Source organism: Zootoca vivipara, chromosome 4, assembly GCF_963506605.1.
Source record: "Zootoca vivipara chromosome 4, rZooViv1.1, whole genome shotgun sequence".
Taxonomy (NCBI): Eukaryota; Metazoa; Chordata; class Lepidosauria; order Squamata; family Lacertidae; genus Zootoca; species Zootoca vivipara.
This window is the reverse complement of record NC_083279.1, coordinates 71,857,651-71,876,540: the sequence shown is the minus strand read 5'-3', so window position 1 is coordinate 71,876,540 and position 18,890 is coordinate 71,857,651. Positions and strand designations below refer to the sequence as shown.

At 41.3% G+C, this 18,890-nt stretch overlaps 1 protein-coding gene across 26 annotated transcripts in view; it reads left to right on the top strand.

The window, feature by feature from the left end:
- ZBTB20 (zinc finger and BTB domain containing 20) overlaps window positions 1-18,890 on the top strand; it is a 496,349-nt gene that overhangs the window by 425,277 nt on the left and 52,182 nt on the right. For 4 of the 26 annotated variants that reach the window (XM_035115413.2, XM_035115411.2, XM_060273761.1 and 1 more), the window contains one exon: window positions 12,276-12,373. The exons of the other annotated variants lie outside the window; for them this stretch is intronic. The gene's annotated coding sequence lies outside the window, so the exon portion shown is untranslated. The remainder of the gene's footprint in view (window positions 1-12,275; window positions 12,374-18,890) is intronic. 26 annotated transcript variants of the gene reach the window in all.

Genomic DNA, 18,890 nt, shown 5'->3' with positions numbered 1-18,890 from the left:
ATAATGCATATGTGGCAGGCACTGTTGGCACAAACACACACTCCAAGACTATGAACTAGAAGACGCCAATAAAGAAATCAGGGTTTTTGCAGTCACCTGGGGAATGAGCTCATTAAACACTGATGACAAATGAGTCAGACTGGGGCTGGCGGGGAGATGAGATCCACACATCACTACTGCTATTGTGGCAGGCATATAGATTTTTTCTGGACTCAGCAATGCTACATACTTGTGGGTGTGGGTGGGTGTGGGTGTGGGAGCTTGTTTTCATTCAGGATACACCATACAGTTTCTGCACAGCTATTGGTCATGATACCTTCAGCATCATTTTCCATTTCTTCACATTCTAGCTGAGAGACCAATTAGCACCATTTTCGATCTAACATAATTTAACAGGGCTTTTGTGTGCATCCTTGTTGGTCCGTCCAGGGATTGTTCATGAGAATGAACATGGATGAGGCCAAAACCATTTATTAAGATATGACTGAATTTATATCCCACTCTTGGTGAAAATCTAAGGTGATATAGTGCTGGATCTATGCTAACAGTCCTTATAATGATGGCTGGTAGTAGTGGAACAAAATAGTGTAAGTAAAGCAGACAGTTTTCGAGAAGATATCAGCCAAGCTCTCATGAGTTCATAATTACAAGTGATAAGAGAGAACCACAATACATACCTATCCTACAAAAGGATGATTGGTCTACATTGGGTTAGGACAAAGAAGGCAAACTGTAAAGTATGGTGACATAAATCCTTATTCTTGCAGTATGCCACAGAAGTGCTTGCTTTAGCATTTGTCTAATACTTAAGATAATGGTGTGGGTCACACCTAACTCGGGAGATGTACAATCCAAAGCTGCTTCTGTCATTCATACAAGCACATTGACACAATGGACCTCAAACAGTGCTGAAATATGTGGTTCACAATCCTTTACACTTGTGGTAGTCATCGTATAAAATAAGTTAACTGTATGTTAAGTTTATAAAAACCAAGGGCACTTCATGACATGCTGGACATGTTTCTCAGATGTCTTTCAAATTTACAAATGACTGGTTTGCTGCTCCAGCCTGGATTGAAGTTGTTTACAGCTTCGTGCTAAGTAGAAAGTTCAAATCAATTATTGTCCATTAGAGTTAGGTATAACTGATGGAATATTCCCAGAGGAGCACTGTAAATGTATCAGGACGTCTTCCTCCATTATAGAAATGGGAAGGTATGGCGAATTACTTACCTTCTCTTTTACACTTAATGTCCCTGAAGTGCTGCTGGGCAGAAAAAGCTTATGTCGTCTCACTGGGGTTTACGAGAGGTCAGTGTGGTAGTCTGGGCTATGGAAATCCAGAAAAGCTCTAAGTCTACATCTATTTCAGCCTTGTTCAGAGTTAGGGCAAAGTGCAGAAGATGGAAAATCACTGCTTAACAACTGGCAATGGATTCAAAATTTAAATAAAATATAACCAGCCCTAACCCAAGCACTCTATTTAAAAGAGGTTCTTATAACAATAACTTGTCTCAGAAATCTGAACATTTAAAAATGTATATACACAGTTATATTCTAATTTGACTACAAAAGTATAGCCACTCATAGTGAACATGGTAGCACATCAGATACACTTAGACTAACATTCTTTCATCAAATCCTATTTTTATTTGACTTGTACAAACATGTAGAGTAATAATTTCTTCCCCAAGTGATCATTGTTTTCATCACAGCATTTCTATGCATTTTAATTTTGTTTTAGCAAATAATGTATTTTACTTCCTAATTTTGGGTTGGTTTCATTATTATACACATTATTATGTACGTTGTTCCCCTTGGTGACTTTGCAATCTACAAGGGAAAGACTTTGTAAAATGGGCAAAAAACAGAGAGCTGTGGTTTCCTTTATGTAGAGCTTTCTTCCTCTTCATCCTTGATTTATACCCAGCATGGCCAACCCTTAAAATATTGTTAAACTACAACTGCTATCACTTCTGACCATTGCTCGTGCCAGCTGGGGCACAAGCAAACAAACATTCATAGATTTTTGCAAACAAAAGAGAAGCTCCTTATAACAGAAGAAAGAACGGTGCGCAGAGTTAAAGTGAGTGACGTGTAGGGAAGTTCATTGAGAATTAAAAAGGCTTGTGATCAGGACAGCTGGTGAAACCGCCCAGGGACTGCTTGTTGGCTTCACATTGGCATCTGGTTGAACACTGTGAGAACAGGATGATGAACTAGATGTGCCTTTGGTCTGATCCTGCAAGACTCCTTTTTTGTTCTTAAAGGGGGAGTCAGGTATGTTGGGTCAATTTATGAAATAGAGACATTTTTCCTCTTCACTGAATGACTGCATGTTCCTAGTTGTTCTGCTCCACAGTTGTAGGTTCAAATACTTGACGAGTTCTGGTATGGGTAGATGCTAGGGAAATATATGCCTCAACCCATGTTTTACTATCTCTTACAGCACAATCCCAAACATACCTATTCAAAAGTAAGTTCTGTTGAATTCAGTGGTGCTTATTTCCAGGAGACTGGCGTTAGGATTGCAGCCTTACTCTTTTTATTGAAATTCTAAGCTACCTTATACAGCCTCCCACCTTTAGGCCTAGCTGTAAGGCTTCTAATACATAGCTTTTTATCACATGAAGAGGGGATCAATCCCCACTCTGAACAGCTATAGTTAACTCAGCATATCAGAAGGTTTCTGAGGTAAAATGGAAGGAGGAAACATGGAGCAAAATTTGTGGAGCAAAATTAATGTGGTCCCTGCAGGCGAAAAATGGTACTTCCTCTATCAAATGGTGACATTTTAGTTGGATGTACAGCTCACCCATCTCCATCAGAAAACAGAAGTCAATATATAATATGCAGAGAGTTACAGACAGTCTGGACTACTAGGCTATCAAAATTAGTATTACCCCTTAGGTGGATATGCCAAAATAACCAAACAAGTTTGGAAATACTGTGGTTAGATTTCCTCAAGATTCACTATGGTCAAAGACCCCACCTTCAGAAGAGTGGATATGGACTGAGCTCCAGGTGCTGAAGTAGAGAAGCTGTAACAATAAGGCAGGTATCTTATTCAGTGGAGTGACTTTCCTTACTATGTAATATTGGACTTTAACACAATATGTTTAGAAAGTTGACAAAATGTCAAAAATTTGAAATAGTTATTAAATTGCACATTGGAAAACAATGAACCTAGAATTGGGGGGGGGGCGTTAATTACAACAAAGAAATTTGGGATGGGATACAAATCTTAATTGCTTATCAATTTAATAAACTGTGATTATGGCACAGGTCAGATGTTACTTGGCTGAATTATAGTAAATTTTATGGATACCCCAATTAAAGTATCTGCCATGTGGAGAGAAAAGCTATCTTAACAAAACATCCTAGACATGCAGCCAGATTTTATGCAGATTTGTTCAGAAGTAAATGCCACCAAGTTCAGTGGATTTGGGTCTCAATCCTATACATTCTTCCAGCAAATGCAATGCATTTTACATAGGATTGTGCAGTTAATGTGTTAATTAGATTTCATGACACATTCAAAGCCAACTTGAGTTCAGAATGTTCTCCCTCAGTGTTGATATTTGATAACAGACTTACAGGTTTATTTTGGTAGCTTTGTTAAATGGAAAGTTGCAGATATGACAGGATGTTAACATTTATCCTATGTTTACATCCTTTGCAGTTTACAAACATGATAGAAGGACTAAAAGGAAAAGGTTTATATTCTATGTACCGAAAATACAGATTTACTCAGTAGTATGCATCATATGCATCATATACTGTTTCTGTGTTTTTGTTTTTGATCAGCTCAGCCCTCTGTGTGCTTTCCTTTGGATTTTGGCCATTTTTTCTGTCGGAAGGAGATAAAGGAGAAGAATGTATTTTGACTGAACATTATATGTACTAGGTAGTCATTCACTTTGTTGGAAGATGGGGATAGACCCAGTCTAGTACTACTATCTGCTTAAACAAGTGCTATTACTAAGGGGAGGAAATAAAAGTGCATGCCTTTACCTACCAGGAGGGGACTTGGAGAAGGGCTTTTTTAAAGATCTCGGTGAAAATTGTTGAGTTGGAAGGGGCCTTGAGGATCATCTAGTCCAACCCCCTGCAATGCAATATACAGCTGTCCCATATGGGGATTGAACCTGCAACCTTGGCATTATCAGTGCCATGCTCTAAGCGACTGAGCTATCTCCCACCCTTCATCCAAAGATCTCAGGGCGGCTCACAAGAATCAGGGATGAATAGAGCTGTATCCCAACATCATTCGGAGGTCATCTTGTTAGCTACTCCTGCCTTTGGAAATGAATGTATACGTCATTCAGGCCTTTAGAGGTTAAAAACAGCACTTGGTATTATGTTACTGTTGGTTTTGGATTACTTCAAAAATCCTATTTTCATTTTCAATATATCTTTAACTCAAAATCAGCTTACCATCCAATTGAGTTCACGCAGATGATGCTCTTACCCCAGAGTACTCCGCTGGGTGATAAAGTCAGTTTGATGCATTTCTGGAATACAACTGTGAAATAGCTCTATCAGCATGTTTCAAGCAGCTGTGGTCCCTCCAACTGCAAGCAGCAAGTCTCATTGGAAACATGAGATAAGAAGGACAGTTTCACTGTCTTATGGAAGGTAGAAAAGCCCTGTTGCACTGTCAGAGGGAGGGAAAGCCTGTGTGGTTATGGGCCAAGACTGAAGCATTGCTATAAATGAACTATTGTGAGCATCAGGACAAATTGCTCTGGTTTGCCTCGGATAGATATACTGTACGTGCAGTTTATCAGGCAACACTGTCTCTGTATGCAAAATATCTTTCCCATGAGACCTTGCAAAAAGAAAAGAAAAAAAACCAACTCTTTCTAAGTGCAGTGATTGTGAGCTACTGAGCTATGTAAACTAAAACTTCCCATAAATTCACCAATAAACTAAAGACTGTGCCTCTATTGTCTGCCTTTTAGCAGATTGTTAGACACCACAATTCCTAAGAGGTCTGTGCAGTATAGGCCCTGCTTTATAGCTTCACAGAGATAGATAGTAGTGTTCACAATTAGCACTTCATGTATGCTAATCAGCCTGCTTAACACTGTCCAGTTCTAGAACAATGAATCAATGTTCACAAACAGAATGGTACGGAACAAGTGATGAGAGTGCCTTCAAGGATCTGAGCAGATAGCAGCCAGGAAGCATCAGGTCTGCTGAAGTCTCCTAACATCTAACAATAATATATTGATAGTGCCCTGCACCCCACCCCAGTCCTATCTGTTATTTGACAGTCTGAATCTGGATCCCTCTAATAAGATTTAGTCCATAAAATACACAACACATTGCAGGTGTAATGTTATTAAGAAAAAAATCTTTGGCTGAAGAACACATTATTGCATTTATGTCTTGCCTTTCCAGCAAGTGGCTCATGGCAACCTACTGGTTCTTCCCTTCCTGATTTTATCATCACAATAATCCTGTAAGGTAGGTTAGGCATAGATAGGGGGGAATTTGAACCTGTCTACCGTGTTTCTCATATTATAAGTCATGTCTTATAATCTTTTTTTCCTCAAGAAAATAAGCCTATGGCTTATTTTCGGGGGGTGTCTTATTATTTTTTTAAAAAATTACAGTATGGTACCTCCCCTGTCCGGCGCCCGGAACTGGCTGCTGCTGCGCTGCTGGGCGCGTTGTCGGCGCTTCAGCAGGGCACGCTGCTGGGTCCCGCCGGGTCGGGGCTTCACGCGGCACGCGCTGAGGCTCTTGCCGGATCCCGGCTCGGAGCAGCGCGCGCTGCGGCTCTTGCTGCGTCCCGCCGCTGGGTTGGAGCTTGGAGCAGCACCAGCGCCAAGCGCCAACCCAGCGGCGGGACCGTCGGGACCTGCAGCGCGCGCGCGACAGGAAGAGGAGGGACCAGCGAGTGGCAGCCGCGGCGGCCAATGAAGGCTCGGCCGGGTGTTTTTTGCCGTTGTAGCTGCGTCCCGCTGCGTCCCTCCTCTTCCTGTTGCGGCTCGGCGCCCGGAACTGGCTGCTGCTGCGCGCGTTGTCGGCGCTTCAGCAGGGCACGCTGCTGGGTCCCGCCGGGTCGGGGCTCCACGCGGCGCGCGCTGAGGCTCTTGCCGGGTCTCGTTGCCGGGTCGGGGCTCGGAGCAGCGCGCGCTGCGGCTCTTGCTGCGTCCCGCCGCCGGGTCGGGGCTTGGAGCAGCACGCACTGCGGCTCTTGCCAGTCCCGCCGCCGGGTCAGCGCTTGGCGTGGTGCATGCTGCTGGACATTTTGGAGGGGCAGCAGCAGCCGGTTCCGGACGCTGACAGGCATCTTCCTCTTCCATGGCGCCATCCAGACCTGCTCCCACCACTACGGCTTATTTTTGGGGTATGTCTTATATTTCTTCAACTCAGGAAAATCCTGCCATGGCTTATTTTGTAGGGATGACTTAAAATATGAGAAACACGGTACCTAGTCATAGTCAAACACTCCAATCACTATACCAAACTGGTGCTTGTGGAACAGCAGGAAGGTTAATCAGGTGGAAAGAAGTCTAGTTGTAAATCCCAGTAAGGAGTAGATAACACACTTCCCATACTCATTTTAGAAGAGATGTGCTTTTTGTGTTTTCAGATTTTTTGGGCGCCAGTTTTGTCTTGCTGGTGTGGCAGCTGAAAAGAGGAAATGAAGCGGTTGGGGGGGGGGGCGTCTCTGGGCTAACCATGATCAGCAGTCACACTGTAAATGTCTATCCAATCAAGGAGGGCACAACAACTGCAGAGGTCTCACTTTGCTCTGCAAATTGTGGCGTCTCGGTGCTTACAGGCAGCGTGCTTTCTGTCAATCAGTCTGTGACAGATAACACTTGGCTCCACGAGTACTTAATTCCCTCCATGCTCAGTGTGAACTGAACAGAGTAGAAAATCAGTGTCAAGTAAAGGTGAGAAAGCGGGACGGAGAATTTATCCTAATAAATGAAAAGCTAGATGTAAACATAAACACTCTGGCCAAATGCTTAGAAGCTGCAGTGATGTGGTGTGACATGGAAGAGCCTGTGATTGACTTAAAGACTGACATAAATAAAATGACATGATAAAAAATTACAGTGAGAGGATATTCTTGTAAGGAAAACAAATCTGACCCTGGAAAACTAGAATGGAATTAAATTTTGAAACAATATAAGAATGAACAAGAGAAATAATATGCCTATGCAGACTACTGATAAAGCATCCTGGTGAAGTAGAATTGGAGAAAGGAAAAAGACTTGATGGTGCAGTTTTGCAAGCAAAGGAAAGGCAGGCTTGGTGCCATGAAGTGTTACCTGTCCATAAACACATCCCAGATGGTTACACCTCTGATGTAGATCCAACCGTGTGCAACTGCAAAGATGTGACAGGAGGTGGGGTTAGTACAGAGGCAGACTTAGGACAGTGCGACTGGTTCACTTGTACTGGGCGCCAAGCCGAGAGGGTGCTGCAGGAGGCACTGCAATAATGATAACGGAAAGCGAGAGGCGAGGTGTGTGTGTGTCTGAATTTGGCATCCCACAAGCCAAAAGTCTGCCTCTGGTTTGTAGGTAAACTTCAGAAGATGAACAGTAACAGTGGGGAATGGCAGGGAATCTGTTGAAGGTTCTTGCTGCTTCTAGGAAACCTTTACACCAGAAGAAAATTACTTAGACTCTGTTAATCAAGTAGAGAGCTCAGGCAATGGTCTAGCCAAGCATTTTTCAGGAAGAACAATTTATTTAACAGCCTAGAATTATATTGGCATAGATTGGCACTACTACATGTGCCACATAATGCCTGTTCCGCATATGTTTTAACGTATGGTTTTGAATTTTTCTTGGTTTTATTGTTTTATCTTTTTGTAAACCGCTTTGAGGAGGGGTTTGCTTTTTTTACAATCAAGCGGTGTATACATTTTATTAAATAAATAAATGTGCCACGATGAGGTTTTTAATGAGAAACCGGCAAGGGCAGAAGGTAAGTAAGCATGGTGGTTTGCATCTGTTTAGAAATAATCCACAGAAGCTCCTTGTAAAGAAATCCCTATATGCATGCACATCTGCATAAGAAAGTGGAAGCCGTGAACGTGGTTACATATGTCACTTGCTACGGATTTATGTGCAAAAATAAATAAAAACTAAGCTTGAGCAGTTTTGGTTGCAGCCTATAACATGTAGACATGCTTCTATATTTACCTATACCTTCTTACCTACTCTTAAGAGCCTGATCCTATGAGCTGCTGCAGTAACAATAATTCATAGAATCAGGCAGTAGTTCCTCATAGAGACATATTCTTTCTTATTAGGATTATTTATTAGATTTCTTACCCACCCTTCACCATAAGGTCCCAGGATGGCTTATAACCTTGCTAATATGCAATATTATGACCGTTTAAAATGATTTACAATTTGCTACTACCAGTGCTTGTACACAAGCAACCATTGGGGCACTGTGTCAAAACTCTTCCTCACCCCCTTCCTGGCACAACTGTGCTGGCGTAAATTCCTCTGATGATGGCAGGCACAGCTAGGAGTCCTCATCCAAAGCATGTCTGGGTGTGTGCATTTTATATACTGAGAAGTTCTCCAGTTTTTCATTTCAAAGCATGCACCTACCACATTGCAGTGTTCGCAGGATAGTTCTGCAAGTTCCAGTGCAAAGGCAGTAAGTCTTCATGTAATGATGTGGGTTTGGAAAGAGTGCTACTGCAAGGTGGGTAACCTTGTTGGGCGGGACAAGGGACAACTAAAACTAGTTCTCCTTTTTTTAAAAAAGGTTGGCTCTTATCACAAGAAATTCCGTGTGTAGCCCACAAAGAGCAGATTTGTATGGGAGTTGTAGCTGACTAGTCTCAAGGCAACATCTAAAAAAGTCCATTGTCAGCTTTCCTTCAGTAGAAAGGCCAGCTAAATTATCCAGACAAACTCTGAAGACTGCAGGCTTGAAACTGGGCCTTCAGATTAATCTGCTTTGGCTCCTTTGCAAATTCCCTCTTTGAAAAGCAGAGCATTAGTACTTGGGTCACAGCATGGCATGAACAGCGATAGGTGGGTTGGGACTTGTCCCTTGAAATCAATGATGTTATATGGAGACTATTCAGTAGCTGCAAGGCGAAAGTACATTTTATACACCTTTCCCAAATCAGATTGGCCTTAGGTTTGGTAAAAGAATAGCAGTTTCACAACAATGAATTGCTGGGGAAATGTGCTACCTTTTGAAAATGTGATATCTTTAGAAGTATTTCCTTAAGAGAAGGCATTTAGGTCTGGCACGCAAAATGAAGAATCATTGTGCTATAAACTAGAAAGGCTGTAAGTGGTTTGCCTTGGTTTTAAAATGACAAAACAGCAGAGCTTTACGACCTTCCCTTACTTAACATGGTTACATCAGTACAAACTTTTTTCTTAAGTTAATCCATAGGATCAGGCATTCAGTGTGGTTTCTTTGCATTGGTCGTCACTGTTTTATGTTGTGACTAAAATGTCAGTGTTTTTCTTATGAAAGAGTGAGTCAGGAGTTGAAGCAAAGTTTTCATACTGAGGGTCTTCAGAGTTTGCCTTGCTTTTTTGGCTGAATTCGGTTAAGATAAAACTTCCTTGACTCTGCTTTAAGACTAATAGTATAGCAGAAACGGTAATTTCCTACATGCAGTGGCGGAGGAAGCTGCTCGGGTACCTGGGGCGGCGTGTCCGGGGTGGCGAGCTGCTCATAGGGGTGGGGCGCACCGGGGGGCCTCCAGAGTCTGCCTGCCTCCTCCCATTCAGCCACCCTACAGCTGGAGGGGAGGCAGTGGGCGGACCATTCAGGCAGCGCAGAGCCGGCATGCACACAAGCCACCGCGTCTCTCCCAGGAGAGACATGTGGCTCGGGCGCGCTGCAGGCCCCACGGTGAGTGCCACCCAGCATTTTGTCTCCCCCTTCTCAGTGGTGACACCTGGGGTGGTCCACACCCACTGCACCCCCCCTTCCTCCACCCCTGCCTACGTGACCTTCCAGATAAAACGTTTGCAGTTATGAAACTACACTCCTCATTATGCCAAAATATTTTGGATATTCTGTCATTCCTCATTCTGCCAAGATATATAGGTCTAGCACTAAACAAGATACACTTCTATACAGATTTGTAATAAATTTATGTATCATACTGAATACATATATCTCACTCATAATCAGCTAAATGGTCATGATCCCATTTATCTACCTGTGTGTTTTCCCCTCTCCCAACCTATTCCCTTCCCTTCAGAGACCCTGCAAAGTTTCTCTCTCTGTATAGAAGTGTACCCAGAGTGATACCCAACTGCATGACTATAATAATTTACATCTTCCATTTTTACCCAAGTGATTTGTGATGGTTCTGGTCCTACTTGGATGGATGTTTCCAGAAGGTGATGCTTTGGGAGTATTCTTCTTCTTCTTCTTCTTCTTTTGTGGAGCCTTCAATGTGGGGTTCCTCAGGGTTCCGTTTTACTCCCTATGCTGTTTAACAGTTACATGAAACTGCTGAGTGAAGTTATCCAGCGTTTTCAGTAATATGCTGATGACACACAGCTCTACTTCTTTAGTGTCCCATGGATGTGCTGGACCATTGTCTTGCCTCGATAATGGACTGAATGAGAGCCAACAAACTGAAGTTCAATACAGATAAGATGGAGGCACTGTTAGTAGGCACTTCCCTAGACTGGATGGATGGGAGGTTGCCTGCTCTTGATGGGGTTATACTCATTCTGAAGGAGTGGGCACGCAGTTTTGCGGTACTTCTAGATCCTTTGCTGTCATTTGAGACTCAAGTGGCCTCAGTGGTGTGTGGTGCCTTTCATCAACTTCGGCTGGTGGCCCATCTGTGGCCCTATAGCCTAACTTCTGTTGTCTATGCTCTGGTAACCTCTGGTAACCTCTAGGGTAGATTACTGCAGCATGTTATACAATGGACTGCATCTGAAGATGGTTGGGAAACTTCAACTGGTGAAGAATTCAGTGGCCAGGATGCTTACTGGGGCAAGACAGCTTGATCATATAACACCAATCCTGGCTTGACTGCACTGGCTGCCAATTAGTTTCCAGGCCCAATTCAAAGTGCTGGTTTTGACCCAAAATTTTCTACATGGTTCAGAACTGCAATACCTCAAGGACCCCCTCTGCCCATATGAACCCTCCCAGACTCTGTAATCAACACCTGCTCTCCTTCCTCGTTTGCCTCCTCCACGAGAGGTCCGAAGAGTGGCATCATGAGAATGAGCCTTTGTATTAGTAGTATTATGTATTTTGTGTTCTCATTTTGTATTTTAATGTTGTGAATCTCCCTGTGATCTTTGGATGAAGGGCGGTACTGTATATAGATTAAATAAATAAATAAAGTTTTATGTGAATACAAGCAGGAAGTGCCCCAAACTGACTAGGATTTTTTTAAAGAAACCAAACAATATTGTGTTTGTATAATTGTACTGTATGAGTTTGGGACTGCATACCAAAAATTAGGTGAATTCAAACCAAAGTCACATTTTGGTTCAGCATCTTGAATCAAAATGGTGCCTAGCATCCAAATGTCAACAAAAACTGTCCCCACCACAGGAACCCTTGTGCCAGGCTTGGCGATATCTCAAAAGGCAGCAGGAGCTATGCCAAAAAGCAGGCAAAGTCACACCAAAGTGATGTTTCAGTTCACGGTCTTGATTCAATGTCCAAATATTGACAGACACCCCTCCCCCCACCACCTTGAAAACCCTTGTGCTGAGTTTGGCAACAATAGCTCAAGTAGAATCCCAACCTAATGATAAAAAAACAGACAGACAAATCACTTTTTTAAAAAATATGGTAGATGTAAGTGGACCTTTGCTATAGCAGGCTCCTTAGTTCAGAACTCTCCCTGCAATTATTAATCATTGTTGATAACAATAAAATGAAGATTTTTTTTTAAAGGCCAAAATTAAGTATTTTGCGTGGAATTCTATATGGGATTCTCACTGTTGTAGCACTGTTGATGAAAGAAGCTACATTAGCAAAAGAAATTCTTTATGTTCAAATACTAAAGCACAGGAACTTTGTCCCTTACTAGATCCATAGTCCCACACTATTAATTTGCCCTTTAAAAATACAAATGTCTGCTGAAACATAAGACAGTTGAAAGCCTTTCTATATTTACCAGAAGTTATGTAAATTTCAACGTAGATCAAAATTTGACTACAAATTTGGTTATATATAATTTCCTTAGAAATAATTGGCTTGCTGGACTAGATAATGCACGCTTAACAATGGTTCATCCACTGAAACAAAATCGTATGTTTATCTGCTTCTAGTCCTGCACAGAAGATCTGGAACTTGACAGAAAGGGAAGCAGCAGTGCAAGGGATGATCTGTGTGTGAATTGACCGACTCCAAAGTACTATTCTGGGAGGTGAGAAGGAGGTGAAATTGTTCTCTAGTCGGGCAGAAAATACCTTTGGACCATGAAAAGCACTCTAGGTGGGAGAAAGTGCATGAAAAGTGTGTCAAAATGAGAGTTATGAACAGAGTCAATACAAAACCATGGGTAAAATCTGTTCCATTTAATGGAACATTAATTTGACATTCTGGACTGGATATTTCATAGGGATTTTATTGAGAAGTGCAACTCAGGAGTGGGCCAGACCAATTTAGACATTTTAGTGATATTTTTAAAGAAACTCCAATAAACTCCCACTCCGCTACCATTCTTTCTGCATTAAAATGCTAGTTTCAGATTCAGACTTTGCATGCATGTGATACAAGTTGTCATTTATTTATGAAATTTCTAGCTTGTTCTTCATTAAAATAATTCCAGAGTTGGGTACAATATAATAAAATAATAAAACCAAAAGTATATAAAAAACCAATATGGTACAGCAGTAGTAACAAGCAGCGAAGGCAAGCTTGTCTATCTCCACCAATGAACAGTTAGCCAAAGACCTTGGCAAATAAATATACTTTTAACTGACACTGGAAACCATCATAGTCAGCACCCGTCAAACCTGGGAGGGCATTCTGTTATTGGAGTGTCATTATTGACCATGCTCTCTCATGCTGTATAGTTAAGGGGGCATCTCTGCCTGGTTATAACATATTGGCAGATCTTGAGACGTGTAGGACTTTATATGCCCAAACATGCACTTTTGCTCAGTAGCAAATAGTGCTGTTCCGTCAGAATGGGTATAATATGTTATTGGCAAGTTGTCCAAGTTAACAGCCTACCCACCATGTTCTGCACTGACTGTAGATTCCAAACCAAGCCGAAAGACAGCACCACGAAGAGTACATTGCAGCAATCCAGTCATGAAATTACCAGTGCATGGATCATTTTGGCCAAGAACAGCCATAGGTGATGTAGCGGCCAGAGTTGGTTAAGGTTATTTTGCCTCTGTCAACAATAATAGATCTAGAAGTACCTCCAAACTATGTGCCTGTTCCTAATAGGGGTGTGCAGCCCCATCTAGAACAGTTTTCCACTTGGTGGGGGTTCTGTTCTGGTCACTGCTAAAGCCAAAATCGTGTATTGTCAATGGCGGACAGGATTGCCAAATTCATTTTTCCTGGATCCTGGATCCTGGATCCTGCCCCTTTGTGATTTCTTTTTTCTTTTTTGCCACACCCATTAAGCTTAATGTGCACAAGTTAAATGCACATAGATTGCAGGGTTACTGTGGTTGTTGTGGACCTCTGGATCCAATGTCGGTTTCTTGAGGAGCGGGCAAACAACTACCTCCCTAAGGACACCAGGCTCCCACCTCTCCCACAAGGGCACATTAACCACACATTGGACTCGCCTTGCCAATTCTATCTGGCTTGCTCAGTAATTCATGTGAGTGATAATTAGGGAGCTGCAGCTTCCAGCGCTGCCTCAAGGGCAGCCTCACATGGAGTGCATTGCTGTAAAAACTATCAGTGACTACTAGCCCCAATGGCTATATTCTACTCCACTTGTGGAATCAGCATGTTTCTGAATACGGGGAATCACAGGTGGGGAGAGTGCTAAGGTTTTCTGCTTATGGGCTTCTGTTCTGGTTGGCCACCTGTGGGAACAGTGTTGGAATAGATGGGCTCTTCTTGTGCGCTTCTGAGTGCTGTTAGGTATTCCTCTTTAGGGTGAATTTTGTGCAGAACACAAGATTTCGGCTGTCTAGTTAAGTGATTTATTTTACAGTCATACCTCTGGTTACGTTCACTGCGGGTTGCGTACACCACGGGATACGAACGCGCCAAACCCGGAAGTACCGGAACGGCACAGAAGCGCCGAATGATGTCACATACATGTTCAGAAGTGCCAAATTGCGCACCGAGCATGCACAGATTCGGCGCTTCAGGTTGCGCACTGCTCAGGTTGCGAATGGGGCTCCAGAACAGATCCCGTTCGCATCCAGAGGTACCACTGTATTTAAATTTTGTTTCTTAGTTTGTGTTGCTTCTAGTACTAGGACTCACCAAAGGGCGCAGGACTCCTATATGCCTAGATTTGTGTTGATTATTATTGTTATTCGCCTGTTTCCACATTTCTTTTCTCAAGCTTACAAGTTGATTTTGTGTGCACATGAAGCTTGCTTCTTGGGAAAATTCAACTGGAAACTGCAGGAAAGAGCAACCTCTGGCATTTTTTACTATTGGACTTCCTCCTGCTGGACCAAGGGGATTATTATCTGTTCTGAATTGGCATCTAATATGTTGAGGAAGACAAGCAACAGATAAGACGAAGGGGCCCAGCTGTTTTCATCTAGCCATGGAGAGAGATGTACAGTATTGCCCCAGGCCAAGCAGGAAAAACATTTTTTAACTAATTGGTTACATTTGGCTTTTATTTTTAGATATAGTGTTGTGGTAACAATAATACCAGCATTTGGTATTTTTCAAAGTATGTTGCAAATTCTGTTAAACTGTCTTTGTTTAAATCCCTTTCTGTTCTCATTGAAAGGATTGCCTTTCTGGCAAGAGTAGCAGCACTTTAGAACACTCATATCATTTTGTAGTGTTAAATGAAAATATATATGGATAAAAATGAAAAATAGAAATCAGGTTGACTGATCATTTTACTTCTTTATGCTCATTGCTTTATAGTAGAATATCAATCTGTCTTAAAGTTTCATACCCAGAAGAGAAAGATTCCTGCTATTGATTACTAACAGGACAAGCATTTTCCTTTGACAGGATACCTGTGTTTCTGTCCAGTTCTCCAATAGTCTCAAACCTTTGCCATTTCTGCTTTTTTAAACTGCACTTTGAAAAATATTCAACTGAAATTAGAGTGGCCGCTCTAAAGATTTCTCATATCTGAAAGAGAATATTATATAACAATTAGCCAGGATTTGTCATTTATGAAGGCACTTATGCTTCCATAAATAATCACATTAATTAAAAATGCAATGCTTCTTCCTGTTTTCCAAGGGATGTCAGGAATTCTAGTGGTATTTCATACAAGGTTGTTGAAGAAGTTTGCATACTTTGTGTTTCTTGTAGCTTGAAATGGGGAGAATGTACAGTCATGCCTAGTCTATAAGATTGATTTGTAACCAACAAAGGAAATGTCTACTTATGAGACACAAATCAATGGAACCAGGCTGTGAAAGTGCAGAGATGTGAGAAAATTATTTAATCATTAGTCTTTCTTGGAAAAGAAGGGGGACCAAATTTTTACCTCATTTGCATGGATACTTTTCTACTAAAAATCAATTGGGCATATGCCTACATATCTGAGAAGAGAATTTAGCTCTGATTCTAGGACTGGCACCCCCAAACTGCAGCCCTCCACATGTTTTGGCCTACAACTCCCATGATCCCTAGCTAACAGGACCAGTGGTCGGGGAAGATGGGAATTGTAGTCCAAAACATCTGGAGGGCCGAAGTTTGGGGGTGCCTGTTCTAGGAGATTGCAAAATAATGTATATTAGAAAAGGGCTGCACTGACTTCAGTTTTGTGCAGTCTGCTTTTACTTTTTCTGGACTCACCAAGGGTTATTCACATGTTCCAAGTGTACAAAGCAAGAGAGCGTTGCCAAGTTTTCTTAAAATTTAAGACATAGGTAATCTGTGTTATGTTGTCCTGATTATGTACTCTTGCTTAACAAAATGAGGAATGCTTTGCCATCTCAGAGCAAGGCACAGGTCACATGGAACCATGACACTAGGTGGTCAGATGGAAATTGATCATTGGTCCGCCATTTCAACTGAATGAAAAGTTCAGCATTTTCTGGGGGAAAGTTCAGTAAACTATGTGTGAGGCGTTGTTTGATCTCAGATATGAGCCCGTGTTACTTCATAATTGTTGGTGCCATAGTGTATCTGTTCTCTAAACATAGAATTCTTTCATTTTATGAAGAAAATAATTTAATATACATTCCTAGCCAATGTAGGTTTTATATTTGCTTGGTTCAAATTTAAATCAGTTTAATCCTCAAGTGTGTAAAAGTCCTTACATTTCTTTCTAATCTGATCTGGAAATATTATTTAATGCCTAAAGGCTTATTTTCACATGTGACTATATCAATTCTATTCATTTCATATGTTTCTTTTTGTGTTTGCTTTGCTTTTCTGTGCATTCCTGTAGCTAGGTATGTCAACACAGGTGCATTTGTTCAAAAATTCCTCAATTTGTTCCACTACCTTTCCTTTAAGAAAATTATTGCTATTGCAATGGTTCATCAGAAAAAGAAAAATATACAATTCCTTTAAAATACTTCCAAAATATCAGTATAATCCCCACATTTAATTTTTGTTATGTATTTCTCACATTGCTTGTTTTTAACTAATCTAGTGAATTAGTTAGGAGGAAGATGGACATATGTGGCTTAATTATTTAATATTTACGTGGACAGGTTTGGTTCGGTTGTGGCAAGTTTAGTCTTCTTCTATACCAGTTCATGGATCAGTTTAGGTGCATGCTAATAGGTTAACAAGGCTGGCACATACCAGGCCTCCTTATTTCACCTAGATTTTTAAACAAATAATAGCAGTTTCTTGAAGCAATTGTGCTCACATCCAGCTCAGTTAAAATTACTGCTGTATATATATTATATACCAGTCATACTGTTTTCATTATCTTTTCTTCTCTTCTCTTCTCTTCTCTTCTCTCTGTCTCTTTCCCTCTCTCATGGTTGGTGAATGTTAGAACTGAGACAGAGCTATCCAAAGCACTTGCTCACAAGTGTCAAACACAGAGCGTATTTACCCCTGGGTAAGCTTTGTGTCATGAACTTTTAAGTTAATAGTCTTTGTGTCAAGAATTGCTGTTATATAATACATGTTGTCGTCTGGAGTGAGGCACAGTTGTGCATATTTATCTGGTTTACTTCGCAGTGCGTCATTTCAAATGGCGGAAAACATAGTACAGGAAATTGTGTACTTATTTTCGTGACTTATGCAACTCCCAAGTAGAATATGTTCTTGACACCAGATGGTAAAGCAGAGTAAGTTGCAAGTTTCGTTTTCCAGATGCAGTGATGTTTCTTGTCTACTTGAAGTCAGTTCAGTCGGCTTTGCAAACTTTCGTCCAAAGTTTTGTTTTGACTTATTGTTGTGCAGCTTTCAAGACTATTTGCAGAACTCGCAACTGAAGCAAGAAATGGAGGATCCTAGGTTGGGGCTGAATTAAAGATTATACTACATATGTTGTAGTGCAGAGCCGGGGTACCTCCTGCCATGCTACTATCTAATGTAATTAATTAGAATGCTGCCATGGAGAAAGCTGTGGGCCTCATTAAAATTTCCCCACATCTAAGAACACATGTTTAGAACAGGATGGCATTTCCTTTTTCATATGATAGGAAAGCTATATTTTAGGGGTTGTTTTTTTAATAAAAAAAAGTAATTGGAACAGAATCATTGTATGCAGAAAAGAGGAAAGGATGTCTGTGTCCCTGTCTCCATGCTATCTCTTTCTGGTTCTGCGATTTTAGGTATTGGGACTTTGCAGCCCTTTAAATTAGCCCAAAATGTTACTATGAGGCTCAGACGCTGCATTTCATTCTGGTTGCAGACAAGCTGTTGAATTTAAAAAAATTCAGTACAGTACAAAAAAGTTCAACAACTTTGTCCGGATTTTTAGTTTGGCGAACATGGCAACTCTACCATAGTAAATAAACAAGAGCTATGTGCACCCATAATATTATTCAATAGAAGATTTCCAGCTCTGTGAAAAAGAATGTACATATCAGTATATAAGAGAAACAATTTGAACCAAAAAAAAATGCTGTGTTACAGGTGTGAGCTACTTTCAACTCAACTTTGTTTGAAAAGCAGCATACATATATTAAATCAACTCAAAAAAGAACTGTCATGTTTTCAAGAGTTCTGCATTAATTTAGAGCAGGCTTCCTCAAACTCGGCCCTCCAGATGTTTTGAGACTACAGTTCCCATCATCCCTGACCACTGGTCCTGCTAGCTAGGGATCATTGGTGTTGTAGGCCAAAAACACCTGGAGGGCCAAGTTTGAGGAAGCCTGATTTAGAGACTGGTTGTGCAGTACTGTGTATGTTTCCTCAAAGGTAAATCTTACTTGTGGGTAAGCCCCGCTGTATTCACAGGCTTGACACAGTGCACAGGAATGGAAAACAGTTTGACAGTGTGAAGGTAGCATTAGTTAAGTAATTGGAGACCTTTGTGTAGCAAGTGACTAACAAGTAGTCTTCTTATTCATCTTCTTTTAAAAAATTCCCCATAGCTCAAAATATGATATTATATAGTCTTATCCTTTGCTTCCGCGGAGTGTAAGCCAGAGCTATAAAAATGTTACCATTACTTTCTTCGGTGAGGCATTGAAAGTCATATGAGACAGCATATACAGTATGTATGTCTGGGAGGAAGGCAGATTTTGTACCTGAGAATGTCTTGCTATTATTAGATGTTCAGTTACCAGGGGGTATGTAAGACAACTGAAGCTCTGTTTTTAACAGAGACATTATTCATGCTACTT